A 15673-nucleotide genomic window follows, 5' to 3' on the forward strand; every position below is an offset into this window, starting at 1 on the left:
TTCAAGCAAGGGAACGCCTCCGTCTCCGAACTTGTCGCTGTCTAGGTGAACCCGGAAGCTGTGCTCTGGCCGAGTCTACCTTCGTGTGTCTAATTCTCGTGACAAGCTCCTTCTTCGCCGAGGACAAAGCTGAGAGCGAGAGGCCGAGCGCGGGAGCGCGCGCGCCCTCATGGCGAAGCGAGGAGGACAATGCACAGCCGCGTGCGCAGGAATCATGGAGGGCGCGGGAGCGCGCCCCCGCATGAGTCTCCCCACCGCCGCCTCAGTGAATAATTTTCTTAGAAGTTTACAGAAAGACAAAATGCAAATGATTTCCCAACAGTTACCGTACGATAGCCATGTGCGTTGTTAAATGCCGAGTTGCATAATAGCAGTGTTTAATCTCGCATGTGCCAGACCAGAAGCGCCCTAATGAGCGCACACCTTAAGCAGCAGCAAAAATCCGGGGCATTCGAATAAGAATGTAAGAAGAATTCAGCTGGATGAGGCCATCACTGATCCAATGGCCCTTCCACTCCAGCCCAGCATCCTCTTCTTACAGTGGCCCACCAGGTGCCTGTGGGAAACCTGCAAGCAGGATTTGAGCACAAGAGCACTCTGCCCTCCTATGGTTTCCAGCAACTGGTACTGAGAGGGATTGCTTCCTCTGGTGGTGGCGGCAGTGCATGGGCATTGTGGCTAGTAGCCGTTGATTGCTGCCTCCTCCATCTTTTGAAGACATCCAAGTTGGTGGCAGCCATAGTTTAACTATGTACTGTGTGAAGAAGTATTTTCTTTTATGTGCCATGAGTCTTCCAACATTCAGCTCCATTGGATTTTGTCCACGAGTTCCAGAGTTATGATAAGCAGAGAAAAACTTTTCTCTGTCCGCTTCCTCCATGCCATGCCTGCTTTTATAAACTTCTGTCATGTAACCTCTGACTTACCTTTACTCTAAACCAAAAGATAGCAAATGCTACCACCTTTCTTAAGTTTATCCATCTTGATCATGTAGACTGGCCTTTTCTGAACCTTTTCTAACTCCATAATATTGCACGCTGCCCCAATCTCCAAGTGGTGCGAGATTCCAAGAGTTCTAGACACTTGACCAAGGTTCAGTTCCCTTGGAGTGAAGAACTGCGGAGGCAGTGGTGTCTTTATGGTATATTTTTTATTTACACATGTATACAACCGGAGCTTAACAATGGAGGGGCCCACAGCATTGACACCCCAAGAGGGTCTTACTTCTATGGCTACAGCTTTGGGTCCCAGCAGAAATCAGACATGACTCTCTCATACAGCTTACCCACCCCCCAACTCAACCAGAACTGTACACAGTATTCCAAATGCAGTCGCAGCATAATTTGTAAAACTGCATTTTGATACTGGAAGATTGGAGGCTCCTCTCTTTCTACTCTTCCCATGCAGGTATGTCTGCCTACAGTGCAAGCTGAGTAGTATTCCAACACCTCCAACGTAGTGGAGCATAAATTCGCACCATGGTTCTCAGCCTTGTGCCCTATGCTGGGAAGTTGCCACTTCTGTTAAGGAACCCAGCCTGCTCAAATGGAGCAAGGGTGGCTCTGGGCCAGTGTGCCTTTAACAGCAGGCAGAAATAATGTGAGACAAAGGTTTTTCTGTGCTAGAGAAAGAAACCAGCACCTGTGGAAAGCCTGCCATTTACCCAACTGTTTAAAGCACAGGGTCCTGGCTGTAGCTGCCGCAGCACACGCAAAGGGAATTTGTGGTAACAGGAGTGGGGGAATGCCACTCCAAGAAGCACAAAATGGTTCAGCAATGCCAGCTGCATCATCAGCATCCATGGCAACACCACTGATGCCATCTTCAGTCACAGATTGCATGGCAATGGTGCTGTTGTGAAAAGCCGCTACAGAACAAGCCAGTCTACAGATGGTGATACACCCACACAATATCTCCCGGCATAGCCATGCCTGCCTCAAAGAAGAGAAAGAATGCTACCCCCCAACCTCTGCTAAGAAGTTAGATTTCACCCTCCATTAAATGTTGCCTGGCAATCAGCGTGTTTTTACATGAGTGGAATGTGTCCTTTTATTTAAAATGCATCTCTGGGTTATTTGCGGGACATAGGAATTTGTTCATTTCCCCCCCCAAAAAAAATATATTCGGCCCCCCACAAGGTCTGAGGGACAGTGGACCGGCCCCCTGCTGAAAGTTTGCTGACCCCTGCCCCGGAGATTCTTAATTCTTTTTTTAACACTCCTCATAGATGTTGCTCCCCATTAGATTAGAACACTACTCCCCTGCAAGCATATGTTAATGCAATGTGTTAATGCAATGGTGGGGAACTGAGGGCCCTCCAGATGTTTTGATAGACTACATCTCCCATCACCCCTGGCCATTGTGGCCGGGGCTGATGAAACAGAGCCAGTGTGGTGTAGTGGTTAGAGTGTCGGACTAAGACCTGGGAGACCAGGGTTCAAATCCCCACTCGGCCATGAAGCGCACTGGGTGACCTTGGGCTAGTCACTGCCTCCCAGCCTAACCTACCTCACAAGGTTTTTGTAAGGAGGGGTAGAACTGTGAACGCCACCTTCAGCTCCTTGGACAAAAAGGTGGGATATAAATGCAATGAATCAATAATAAATAAGTTATAAGCCTACAACATAAGGACCTGATTTCCCTTCACTGTTTAAATGGCTGCTCCGTTAACACAGCAATTTGATGGTCATGGCAGTAGAATTATAAAAAGTCCCACCTAGTTCAATAAAGTGACTCCAGATAACAGGTGTTCACAGAGCCCTGTGCTAATCTTTCTAAACACAAAACATGATGACCATATAACAGTGTGTATTACTACTCAATCATTCCTTCCCATCATGGGAGAGCAGGCTTTCTCTGCAACTGGAATGTTGATTCCTGCTGCTCTCTAGTGGCGAAAACTGAAATATGTTGCATTTCAAATGGAAAAGCAGCTTCCCCCTCAAGTTTGAAAAACAAAATTAAGCAGACCTCGCAGGATTGTTGTGAGGACAGTGTGTGTGTGTGTGCATTGGAGGAAGGATGGGATAGAAAGCGATAGAAAGATAAATATTGCTCCCTGTCCTCTTCCTTCAGCAAAGCCTTTTGTTAACTACTCTAGCCTCATCTTACATTCCAAGTGCAATGGTCACTGATATTAGAAGCAATCCTGTGCACTTATCTGAGAGAAAGCCACAGTGAATACAGGAAAGAGGGATGTCTCAACAAAATGCCTCTCTGCCCCCTGCCAGTGTTAGGGAGTGGCAGCAGTTTCAAACAAAGGTCAGATGGCAAGCCACCATTTTAATTTTTCACAATGAGAAATGTCAACGGCAGGCCTCCAGGGCAGTCTGAGGCCTGTCATTTTAATGTCCTACAAAGTCCTGGACCAAGGTTACATTGGAGTCATTATAGGAAATTAAAATATCAGCTCCCTAGACTGGATGGAGCAGGAGTGGGCTCTACTGTGGTGCTGGGGCCCCAACAGCTGCCCAAGAGTGCCACATGCTAATACCAGTCCTGGCAGTGGGACTTACTTCTGAGTAAACTCGCACAGGGTTGTATAGTTAGATACCTTCACCAACCTCAAGATGTTTTGGTGTGCAATTCCCATCAGCCCCAGCCCTGGGAATTGGTAGTTCAAAACATATGGAGTGTACCAGTTTGGGTAAACTCAGTCCAATCTGCCCCAGGGGTGGGACCAGTGTTGCAACCTGCCTACCATTGGCCAAATAGGCAGGCAAGCTGCAATCCACCTCCTGGGTCTGGTCGTCTTCAGCAAGACCACCGGATTCAGGGGAGGTGTTGTTGCCATCCCGCAATGGCACCCGACTTGGCAGTAAGCATGATTACACAACAGATGAGACGTGTACTAATGGTTTTTTTTAAATAAAAAAATCTCTTCTTTCTTTATGTTTCCCCCAGCCCCTTATTTTTATTCAAGGCCCTCCCAATAGCACCCGATGCTACTACTGCCCCTCTGGATCATTCCAGTGCCCCTGAGGGGGTGGTATCGGCCACTTTGGGAAACACTGATCTATAGTATAGAAGCACTAACACATTGGCTTTCTGCAACAAGGGTGAAAGCAATTTGGTTTGGTTTTTAAACAGTTTGATAACCACGGTGGATTAAAATCTGTATGCATCAATGCATTAAGGAAGAGTATTCTAGTCATCTTCTTTTTGGCAAGCTGCCTTTTTTTTTTTTTACTCTGTAGTATATTTATGCCAAACTACTACTTGGAACTTTCACTTTAAAACTCAGTTATTAAATTCATCTTCTGTAGTTGTAATCCATCAAATTTAAATGAGATTATACGCATGCAGGGAGAACCACTCACTCATTCTCACTGGGGAATTCTTTGAAAATTACACTACTGGAAAGGCAAGCAGAGCAGGATCACAGCTTAGTGGCAGAGCATCTGCTTTGGATGCAAAAGGTCCCAGGCTGAAGCCCTAGCCTAGCATCTCCTGGTAGGAGTGGGGATGTCCTGCCTGAAACTTAAGAGCTGGTGCCTGTGATGCAGGCCAAACTACTTAATGGTTTGACTTCGTATAAGGCCGTTTCCCATGCTCAGTCTAGGTGTTCCATGCACCTAGTTTAAACTGAATAGCAGACCACTTTTGCTTGTAGTTGGCATGCAGCTTTAAACACCGGCATTTCCCTGTATTAAATTAATTGTGATTACCTGAGCATTTTATGCATTTTGTATTTTTGTTTTTATCTTTTCTGGTTGTAAATGGCTTTCCTGTCTTTAGGCTTTATTATATTTAAAGCAACATTAAATAAAATGCTCTTGGACAGTGGTGGATTCAAAAGTACCCCCCAAGCTACCGGTATGTACCTTCTTCAATTGCTACATAGTTGCCATCAAAAGCAGGCAGCCACTCAGCCATCCGGTCTAGGGAACCACCCACTAACAGGGCCTCAGCCTTATCTGGATTGAGCTTCATTATGTTGGCTCTCGTCCAGTCCATTATCGAGCGAAGGCAACGGTCTAGCAAATCAACCGCCACACTTGCAGATGTGAGTAGTGCTTGCGCGCTTTCTTTTCCGAGCAGGCCGTACCACTCTAGGTCACGGCGGGGCGGGAACTGCGCGCGCCGTATCCATTCTCCTGAAAGGGGGCGGCGTGGACCATTCTCAAAGGGAGGGGCAGCGTCATTTGTGCGTCAGGCCATCGCAAATGGACGAGGAGCCGGAGAAGAACGGCGCCGCCGCTACCTAAGCCTGTACCATCACCGGCCGCGGTGCAGGGGGGGAGGGTGGCGTGAGGTGAGCGGGTCAGTACCATTTTGGCAGAGCGCGCGACGGGGACGGGAGGTGCCTCGTGCGCTTGCGCGAGGGCGGCAGGCGGGGCCTTTCTCCCGGCGGGCCTTGTGGTTGGCGGGTGGCCGCCTGTCTGTCTTGTGTGGCTGGCTGAGGGGGAATCGCGCGTCGCGTCGGCTGCCGGTCAGGTCCGGTTTGGGAGGCTTCGATTACGCGGCGGTGGCGACGACGACGACGACGCGGCGGCGTTCCCTTCTTCCTCTTCCCCCTCCGCGGCTCTGGCCCGCTTCCGTGCGTTGACGCAGGTAGAGGGGCCCTCCCTGCCCCGGCCGTGTGGGAGGCGCCCGGTCTGCTCCGCGCCTGGACGTTCAATGCTCTCGGTGGGTGAGAGGACGACGACGGGGAGGCGGTGGCCGGGGCCTTTGCGGGTGGAGTGGATGAAGGCGCGCGGGGGGGGGGGGAGAATGGGGGGGGGAGGCTGAAGCACGAGGGGGAGGCCCGCACAGGCGTAGGGAGGGGAGGGAACGCCGCTTTGAGATCCTTTACTTCGATGGGGGTGTCCCGGTATTTGCGGACTGGGGAGCTGCTCAGTGGGGTGGGGGACAAAGGGTGGGGAGGGAGGTCAAGACATTATGGGGGTGAGCGTTGAGGGTCATCAGCGGATCTGCACCGGGCCCTTTCGGGCCCTTCAGTTTTCTTTTGATGGTGCTGTGAATTTTCCTGAGTGAAGAGTGGGCGAGAGAGAGGGAGAGCTTGGGACTTTCGAGTTAGGAGGTTTCCGTGATGATGAGTGGGTTTAAGGGGAAGAATGGGAGACAGGCTGGCAGGGAAAGGAGGATGCGAAATTTAAAAGGGCTTAGTGATTGGGAAATGGCCGTTTTCATACGCTACTTCCTCTGGTGGTTGTGCGACTTGCAGTGAGTGGGGCCACGCTTGAAATTTGGAGTAGGAGGAAGTGGCGTCGGAAGGAGAGAGCGGCTAAGCCTAAAACAGACACTGGAAGGCAGGCTGGGGTGCTGGCAAAGGCGGGATATCTGGGTCTGGGACTGGGTTTGAGAAGCTGAACTGGAGGAGGGGCCTGGCCTGTTCGAGTGTGGGGAGAGAGATGTCCAACGTAGTCATATATTTCTTCTTGTCGTTTGTAAGCCTTTTTTTGGAGTGGTTGCTTATAATGTGGGATGGAAGATTGATTGTATGGTTCAGGGGAGGATTGCTAAGGGGATGCAGTGAGGAAAAAATGAGGATACCACAGGAAGGTTTGCAGAAATGGGATAGGCCAAAGGGAAGAGAAGGCTTGATTTGGTAGAGGGAAGAATAGTCTTTTCAGACTCTCGGTTACTCTTATTTATTTATTTTTACATTTATATCCCACCTTTCGTCCACGAAGCTCAGAGTGGCTTGCATGGTTCTCCTTAATTCATCCTCACAACAACCCTGTGAGGTAGGTTAGGCTGAAGTGACTGGCCCAAGAACCCCCAGCGAGCTTCATTGCTCAGTTGTGAAGGAGGATGGGCAAAGTTGTTGATCTGCGGAGGAGTGGTGAAGCTGGCTTGGCCTAGCCTAGGGGCAGTACTTTGTTTTACAATATTACCTTTAAAACAGTGGTCATCATGGAAAGGAAATGTACTGGAACAGTGTAGAGCTTTAGCAACATGTGAAGGGAGGAGACCTGAAGGAGCATAAACTTTGGATTTGGAAATAATGCAAGTCCTCCAAGGAACCTAAGAGGTGACAAATAAACCATTATAGAGTTTTAAATAAATATTATAGCCCAATAGATGATAAACATTTCTAAATAATAATCTTTTGAATTATTTGCTTTTTGTTTCTTGTTCTTATGGGATAATTTTTTTTGAGTGGCCCAGAAAAACATATAAACTTGGTAAAGGAGGGTCATGGTGTTGCGAGGGATACTTAGACAAAAAGTGGAGGCTTAAGGAAGTATTCGTAATTTGGAGGGGGGAAAGGGAGGGGCTGCTAGACCACAAGGAATCAGTAAATGTTATGATGGGGAAATGCTACAAGGAAAATTGCAGGTTAGGTAGGAGCAGTAAAAGAGTAGCAACATAAAACTGAGCCTTGGGATCAGACCTGTGGAAGAATGGAGGAAGTGGGTGTGTACTGAAGAAGGTCTCCCAGGAGGACCTACAGGTCTCTAGAAAGGAGGAGAGATTATGCAAGTGAACATCAAGGCTGGAGCTGCAAAGATGTACCTATAGCTTGGGGAAATAATTTGGAAGCTAAGTGGAGGTTTATGGAAGGACTATGTAGGAAAGACAGATGTTGAGGAAGGTATTTACAGGAACTGACAGTGTTGAAAGACCAAGGAGAAGAATGAGTGTGTGTAGGAAGAGGTGGTGGTGTATTGGAATGGTATAACTTCACCTGGAGTGCAGGACAAAACCTGGAGAATACATGCCACAGCTTGGTGTAGAGGTTTATCAAGGGAAGGCAGGAGCAGATTTGAAAGAAAGAAACAGAGGCAGAGGTTGCTGGGGAAATAAATGGGGAGTGAGGTTGCATTGAGTAGTCAAACCTAGAGTGAAGGTGTACAATAAGGAAGTGTTAGGTGATGAAAGACCAAGATAGTGTAAGGAAGCATAGTCTAGTTAAATCATTAAAAGGGGAATCTCTGTGCTGGAAATAAGTTTGATGTTGTGTGTGTGTGTGTGTGAGAGAGAGAGAGAGAGAGAAAAGCACAGGACAACCCTTGACATTTGAAATCTGCTGGCATCCCCTGTGTTTCATTGGCTGTGGTTTGTTACAAACCACTTTTCCCGTGTGAAATAACTATATGTGTAATTTTGGGTACCTATGAACAGACTAGCAATTTTCACAAGTTGTAGTATGAACATTCTCTCTGCTTGTTGAATGAACAGGGAAGGTTGTGACTCAGAACTGCAGTAGTAAGGGAAAAAAGGCACCTCCCTCTGTGACTCAAAGTGCAGAAATGTTACCTTCACTTAGCCCTTGATGGGAAGAGCTTCTGTGGAGTTAGAAAGTACAAGAGGTGGGAGTTGAGGTCTCAAACTAATAGATGATTTTATTTGTGGTAGTGGGGAGGCATCTTTTGAGCATACAGTGGTATAAGCATACAGTAGTTTAGCTATAGAATGTCTAAATACGACTAAATTGAAACAGTTTTCACTAACACTTTGTGAATAACTTTAAGTTTACTTCCACATTTTGAACTTTGTCCTTCCATAGAACACTGCACTAGTTATCTGTTGAGGGGCCTTATTAAGGAATAGAGCTGATACGATTGTAGTGTTGCTTGTAATTTTTTTAAAATAACCCCTTCAGGCTCCTGCTTCTTTTAGCATCAGAATCAGAAGAATCTTTATTTGCATCAGCCACTAGCCATAGCAATAAAATGTACTGATTCTTTCTGTATCTTTTCTGATAGTGTGGCATAGTTTTACTAAAAAAAAAAGTGGTGTCTTTGACATAGACACTTTACTGATAAATGCTTTATAACAGGGTGGACAAAAAATGATAGACCAATTTAGGTGAAACAAATCTGATTTTACCAAATTTAGTTATCAGCTACAATGTTTTATTTTACATATACTCTGGTCTAAACTTAAATCTGAATTTAAATTGCAAAAATATTTCTTAACTGGATTTTTGACTCATAAGAAGCTGCTTTTCTTTGTAAAAAGAGAATGGTGGGGAAAACATACTCAGTTATCATACAACACTATTGTTCATCTCCTTATATTTTTATATTGCAAGGAGATGACTGCAATCCTCTATGCTTTCTTGGGAGTAAGAAGCTCCTCTGAAATTGTGGGATTTAACATCAGAACTAAAGTAACATGGGATCAGGCAGCAGCACAAATCTAAACGGACAGGGGACAGACTATAATTCAGTTTTAGGACACATGTTTGGCCTGTAGATGTAACAAGTTCAATTTGGCATCTCCAGATGGGGCTGGGAAAGACCTCCCTGAAACTCTGGAGAGCTACTGCCAGCCAGAATGCTGTATAGAGCTAGATGAAAGAGAAGTCTTTCTTGCAATAAGACAGCTTCATATGTTTCTGAAGTGAAGAAAAATTAATTTTTTTAACAAGTGCATTCTCAAGAAACAACTTTTATGCTTTCTAAATCCCCATAATTGCTCTGTGGCAGTATATAGTGTGTCCACATTTAGATAATTTTATGGGACTACCAATAGTGATAGCCAGAAGTGCAGATTGTGTTGTGTGTGTGGTTTTTTCTTTAAAGTATCTCTAACTGCCAGATGTTGTAGGCTAATAGAGTGGATATTGATTGTGCTATGGTATGTGGCTGGCCATTTCTGATCAATTGACTTAGTCTATTAGTGGATGCAGTCTGGTCTAACATAGTACTTTGTTAAATAGCACCATTCTATAAAAAAAAAATATTCCTTAAAATCGTATTTTGGGTTTGATCTCCCTGCTATAAGCTCCTTATAGTAATCTTGCTTTCTGAAAATAAATTGAAGTAACTTAATTTTCCGTGTGACCTGGAGGACATCAAATAATTAGTCATTTGGGTAAACAAAACTGCTGTTGACATAGGTTATAGAAGCTTGTGGGTGGGTCATCAAGTTGCTAGAAGCTGACATCTGGCTTTGGATGTTGACTATGGAAAGACTGGCTATTTATAAAAACAACACTTTCTATCCACCTACATATTCTACCCTCCAATTGGAAATGTAACTGGGAACACATTCACATAATTGGAAACTTAAAATTGGGAATCCATCAGCTATCTTCTAATGATTTTAAATTTAATTTACTTTTGAGAATTATTTGCTTTAGTTTTTCTTATTTTTAAATTCTGGAAAGTACTGAACATTTCAGTTTATGAAATAAATGCAGCAAGTGCTTCCCAATTGTCCCAACTTGCTGCCCCTGTCTGTAAGAGAGTTTTGTCAATTAACCTAAAAAGTGTAACTAAATTATTTTCTATGTCGTCACTTAGGTATAAATACTGGAGTTCTCCAAAAGGCATGTTGTTTACATAGTGCTTTGAATCAGAGAGAGAGAGAGAGAGAGCAAGAATCATGTGGCACTTCATAAATACTAACAAAATTTGGATCTCAGACCACTTCAGAATTGGCCTTTTTAGGGAATCTGAGAAAAATAGTGCTTGTCAGCATGACACCTGTGGACACAACATAGGTGACACAGATGCTTTTCCTGGTGCCTGAAAGGACCATTGAAATGTGAAAGAAGCATTTTACTGTAGCCAGTTGATTAAGCTGAGGTGTGTGCATAGTGCCCATTGCAGTTTCTAAGGTTTGTAAATGTACCCACAATTCCAAAAGGGGTGAACTCTGATGTAGAAAGAGCATGTCTATACAGTATAAATAATGTTTCTTTGTCACTCTAGATTACTCATGTTATAAGTATTTAAGGGGTAGACTGAAGTGGACAGTAACCTGGCCAGTTCCAGTCACTGAGACTGTTAGAAATATTGCGGAGTTTGCACAGAATATGGCTTGTAAAGGTGAATGAGGAGTTTGTGATACAGTCAAACCTCGGTTGTCAAATGTAATACGTTTCGGAAGCCCGTTCGGCTTCTGAAATGTTCATCAACCGAGGTGTGGCTTCTGGTTGGTTACAGGAACTTGCTGCACTCAAGCGGAAGCCGCATTAGATGTTTGGCTTCCGAAAACCAGAGCATTTACTTCTGGGTTTTTGGCATTCGGGAGCCGAAATGTTCCAAAACGGGGGTGTTTGGGAGCCGAGGTTTGACTGTAATGGGAAGGAAGTGGACACAGTGACTGAGGGATAGGAAATTTAAGGTGAGATGGTGAGTTTCCAGTAGAAAATGTTCTTGTGCACATTCTCCTTTGCTCCATCTACTGTGGATATCTACTTAGTTCCATTGATGAACTTGGTAGCAGTTGGGAATGAAATGTTTGTCCAAGAACTCATCCATGATAATGGGCTTACATGCCCTTGTTACTAAGCTTTCAATAGCCTGCCAGTTTTTGTTTAACTCCCCTGTTTTTTATTTATCAAAGTAACTGACATTCCTTCTAGGCAGGTGAAGTATGGAAGATTGTTGCTCTTTGCTAGCCTGGTCAGCTTCACTTCCTCTGTAGTCAGTATGGGAACCAATCATGGTGGTAAAGCAGAAAGACTGTTCAGCTTTGCCAGTCAAATCTATTGAAGGAAAGCACCAATGTTGGCCAAGCGAATGGTTAAAGACAAGGCTGTGCTTAATGTGTATGTGTTTTGTATACAGGCATACCAGTATATCTCTGGGCCTGGAAACTTGAAAAATTCAGGGCACTTGGTTATCAAAACCTAGAAATTTGATAGCACTGCCTGGAAACCTCAGGCAGATCTAGCCACAGCTGGAAAACATTTATTTGCATCTGGTCATTTGTGACAACTTTGCTTTCCATTTCCAGCCCTTCAGTTATATTTGTTTGTAATTGCTTTCAGGCTGTTAATCCTTAAACCCTCTGTGCAGTGCTAGGATTAGGTATTTGCATCTTGGATTGACCAGATTAAAGCTTGCAGTTCTATGAAAAAAATATAAATATATTTTATGTAGAACAATTTTAATTACTGGCACCAAAATGAACATATGTGTGTTTTAGGCTGCTTTGGTTCCGAGGTTGTAAAAAGGAATGAACAAGAATGGTACTTTTTCTGGGGGTACTCAATGGTATGCACTGCTGGCACCTTTCCCCCTAGAATAAAAGCCCTGTTTAAAAGTGTGGCACTTACTGTAACAACTTCATGGTGAGTACCAGCACCCTTTTTTTTCTAGAAGAAAAGCACTGAACAATAACCAAGCAAATAACAGTAACTTTTGTTAAAAAGGTAAAGGGACCCCTGACCATTAGGTCCAGTCAAGTCCGACCCTGGAGTTGCAGCACTCATCTCGCATTACTGGCCGAGGGAGCTGGCAGCTTCCGGGTCATGTGGCCAGCATGACAAAGCCGCTTCTGGCGAACCAGAACAGCGCATGGAAACGCCGTTTACCTTCTCGGCGGAGCGGTACCTATTTATCTACTTGCAATTTCATGTGCTTTCGAACTGCTAGGTTGGTGGGAGCTCACTCCATCGTGGGGATTTGAACCGCCGACCTTCTGATCAGCAAGCCCTAGGCTCTGTGGTTTAACCCACAGTGCCACCCGCGTCCCTTTTCTTAAGTTGTTGCAAAAGGGCTTCTTTGTTAAGATTTGGGTAGTATTTGGTTAGCAGATTTCTACAGAGTGCACTGTTAGAAAAGTAGAAAGGGAGGTTGTTCAGGATTACATCAAACCACAAAATTATATTGAAATTGGTGTTAGTTGAGTTTCTCAAGGGCATAGGCCTGCAGCTTTGTAACCCATGTCCACACAAAGGGCAGGAAGTTGTTGGACCTCTGGAGAGAAGAACAGAGAAAATATAAATTTGTTCCCAAATGTGAGCAAACTGCATTATAAAAGGCATATAAAAGAACTTCGGAGGAGGAAGTGCATTGTTGCATGAATGGACAAAGAGCAGGCACCTCTGTCCATGATAACCAGCGCCATGAAACTGTTGAAAAGCTGGCTGCTGCTCAGAATCTTGGCAGACTCTGGAGTGTATTTATTATTGGCTTGCTGAGATGTGACAGTATTTGATCATGGTAAAATTATATCTAACAACATTCCAAGACCTGTTCTCTTATTTCTGTGCTATTACAAGTTTAGTTTTAAGAAGCAAGGAACTTCTGGAGATTTGTCTCTCAAATAATTTTTGCTGCCTTGAGAATTATTTTTTTTACACTACTCTTCATGGCAGTTCATTCTAAGCATACGAAAAATAATCAAGTGTAGAATTCAGCTAGAAGTAAAATGAGTTCAGATAAGCTAATCTTACAAGAGGTTGCTTGCCTATGCTGGAGGGTAATCTGTGATGACTGTCTGACAAATTAGCAGGTTTTGCTTTGTACTATGTTGTTGTGCTATGCTATGTTGAAAGGTGATCCAAATAACCTTTTCCAAAGTATGTCTCTTGCAGTCCTGGAAAGGTACAGCTGGTGCAGTCCGTCTTATGGCCTCAGTCCTGAAGGCAACAAGCTGAAATGCAAGCTGCAAGGGGGTCTTCAAAGGCAGGGAGTATTTTTGGACTAGTTCTGTTTGCAGTAGGAAACTGAACTAAAAGTTGGGTAAATCAGAAATGTAGGCATCTAGTACAGATGAATATGTTACTTTTAAAAGTTTATGGGTCAGCTAGATGCCATTGTAGTGATCCTGGTTAATCTCTCCTGGACAGCTGTAAGCCCACTGCCAGGCTGTTGGCAGGTTGCTTTATCTCGGACTGTACTATCTGATTCATGAGATGAGACTAATGGCCTGCCAGGCCAAGTTTATGTAAAGTTTCAGTCAGTGTGTAAAAATTATTCAGGTCCCCTCCCAAGCTTCTCTGGGTTCCCTAAATCACAGTTTACAGAACTTCATTGTGTTCACCCCCACGCTGCTTGTTAGTGTTACAGAACTCTAGCTGTTCTGAAACTTTGTGCGATATCTTCCTTTGGCCTATATTATCATTTGCCATTTATGTATAGCTTCACTACATGCTGTTCTTTAATTGCTACTTCTCAGGCAGCAAAAGTCTCTCATGTGCACATAAATTTATTGTGTACAAACCAGTCTACAAAGAGTAAAGCCCTATTTTAGGCTTCATTTGTTCTAGGGCACAATAGGGATGAAACCTGGAATCTGCTTTGCATTCCTGGACTTATTATTATTATTATTAAGAATAATAATTTATTATTTATACCCCGCCCATCTGGCTGGGTTTCCCCAGCCACTCTGTTTTTTTTTTTATAAGATTTTATTATTTTCCAATAAAACACCAAAGAACAAAATTAAACAACAACACAAGGCATAAAAACAACAATAAAAACAATAACAATAACAATACCAATAAACATAAAAAGAAAAAAGAACATATACATACCTTAACCATTACCTATCTTTGTACTTTCCTTGTTACTAACTTCTTAATTTGGGGACTTCCCCCATTCCCTCCACTGTCTTCAAAGTCAAAAACATCTTAAAGGTAGCTTTATATCTTGTTCATTTAACAATTGCTCGAATTTTTGATATGCTTAACTTTACACAATCGAAATCTTAATCAACTATAAATCTTATCTTAATATCAAAACTTAACTCCTATTTAACATATAAATCATTCATTCAAAAATTTTCTTTTGCCAGTTTTATCAAATATAACCCTACTAAAGCCTCTAATTTATCTCTGCTCAAATATTCAATTTTACTGATTTAACTAAATAGTCTTTAAATTTTTTCCACTCTCGTGACACCGTCTCCTCCCTCTGGTCCCGGATTCTGCCGGTCAGTTCTGCGAGTTCCATGTATTCCATCATCTTCATCTGCCATTCTTCCACCGTTGGTATCTCTTCCCCTTTCCATGTTCTTGCCAATAATATTCTAGCTGCTGTTGTGGCATACATAAAAAACACTCTGTCCTGACTGGGTATCTCTTCGTTGGTCATGCTCAGAAGGAATGCCTCTGGTTTCTTGCAAAAGGTAACTCTGGGCGGCTTCCAACAGAATACTGGACTCCGCAGAAGGTGCCTTTGTGCATGTTGAGAACACATTTTCCTGTCTCTGAACTACAGGTTATTTGCTCTCTTCCCACACTTGGAGAGCACGTGGCATGACTGTTGCAGAGGCCAGAGATCTAGCACCATTTTCTCCTTAAAAATTAAACACCCCACCCCATATAACGTGCAACCTGGTCCTTTACCACAAAATTCACTTCTGGTTCTGTTCAATCATCCTTTTAAAGCTTCTTTCTAAACATATTCCCTCCCACCTCACAATCAAACGAACTTCTTATTCTCTTCCCTTGTCCCAAGCTTAGTCCTAGAATTCAATAGTAGGACTGATCCCAGATTTGTAACTTGCCTTGGGGTCTTTGGGATAATAAAGCAAAATAAATCTCTCTTTATCCTTGGGAGACTGTGGCAGGGTTGCCAGTTCCCTTCAGTTTCATCAGTAGGACAGTAAGTTAAAGCATTAGTTAATTTATCATGGTCAGTTTTAATTGGTGGATAAATTAAGATGTTGAGTTAATTTTGTGACTTTTCTGATACATTCCTATAGTAAGGTATGGGCATGTATATAATAGCTGTATGTTAAGTAGTTGTTACCTTACATTTGATATAAAAAGGTTTTGATTTTTAATAAGTGGGTAGAATTAACAATTTGACTTGACAAGCATATGTGAATTATTTTATGTCACTTTAAGATGTTCTGTGGTTTTGGCAGGAAAGAGAATTAACTTCAGATGCTCTTAAGCAGCTGCAAATATTTTTTCTCTGGATGAATACCTTTGGAATGCCTCTTGCTCTTAAAGTTGGCTTGATAATCCAGGATGGTAGTCAAGGAACACTTTGTCATCAGGAACTTAAAACCTTAAAACCTTCATTGCCAGGGA

General features: G+C 43.6%; 1 protein-coding gene across 1 annotated transcript in view; it reads left to right on the top strand.

Moving 5' to 3' along the window:
- Window positions 1–5370: 5370 nt before the first annotated feature.
- The window catches only part of PTP4A2 (protein tyrosine phosphatase 4A2), a 28361-nt gene continuing 18058 nt past the window's right edge, over window positions 5371–15673 (top strand). The window contains exon 1 of the mRNA XM_033157649.1: window positions 5371–5628. The gene's annotated coding sequence lies outside the window, so the exon portion shown is untranslated. The remainder of the gene's footprint in view (window positions 5629–15673) is intronic.

This window comes from Lacerta agilis, chromosome 8, assembly GCF_009819535.1.
Source record: "Lacerta agilis isolate rLacAgi1 chromosome 8, rLacAgi1.pri, whole genome shotgun sequence".
Lineage (NCBI taxonomy): Eukaryota > Metazoa > Chordata > Lepidosauria > Squamata > Lacertidae > Lacerta > Lacerta agilis.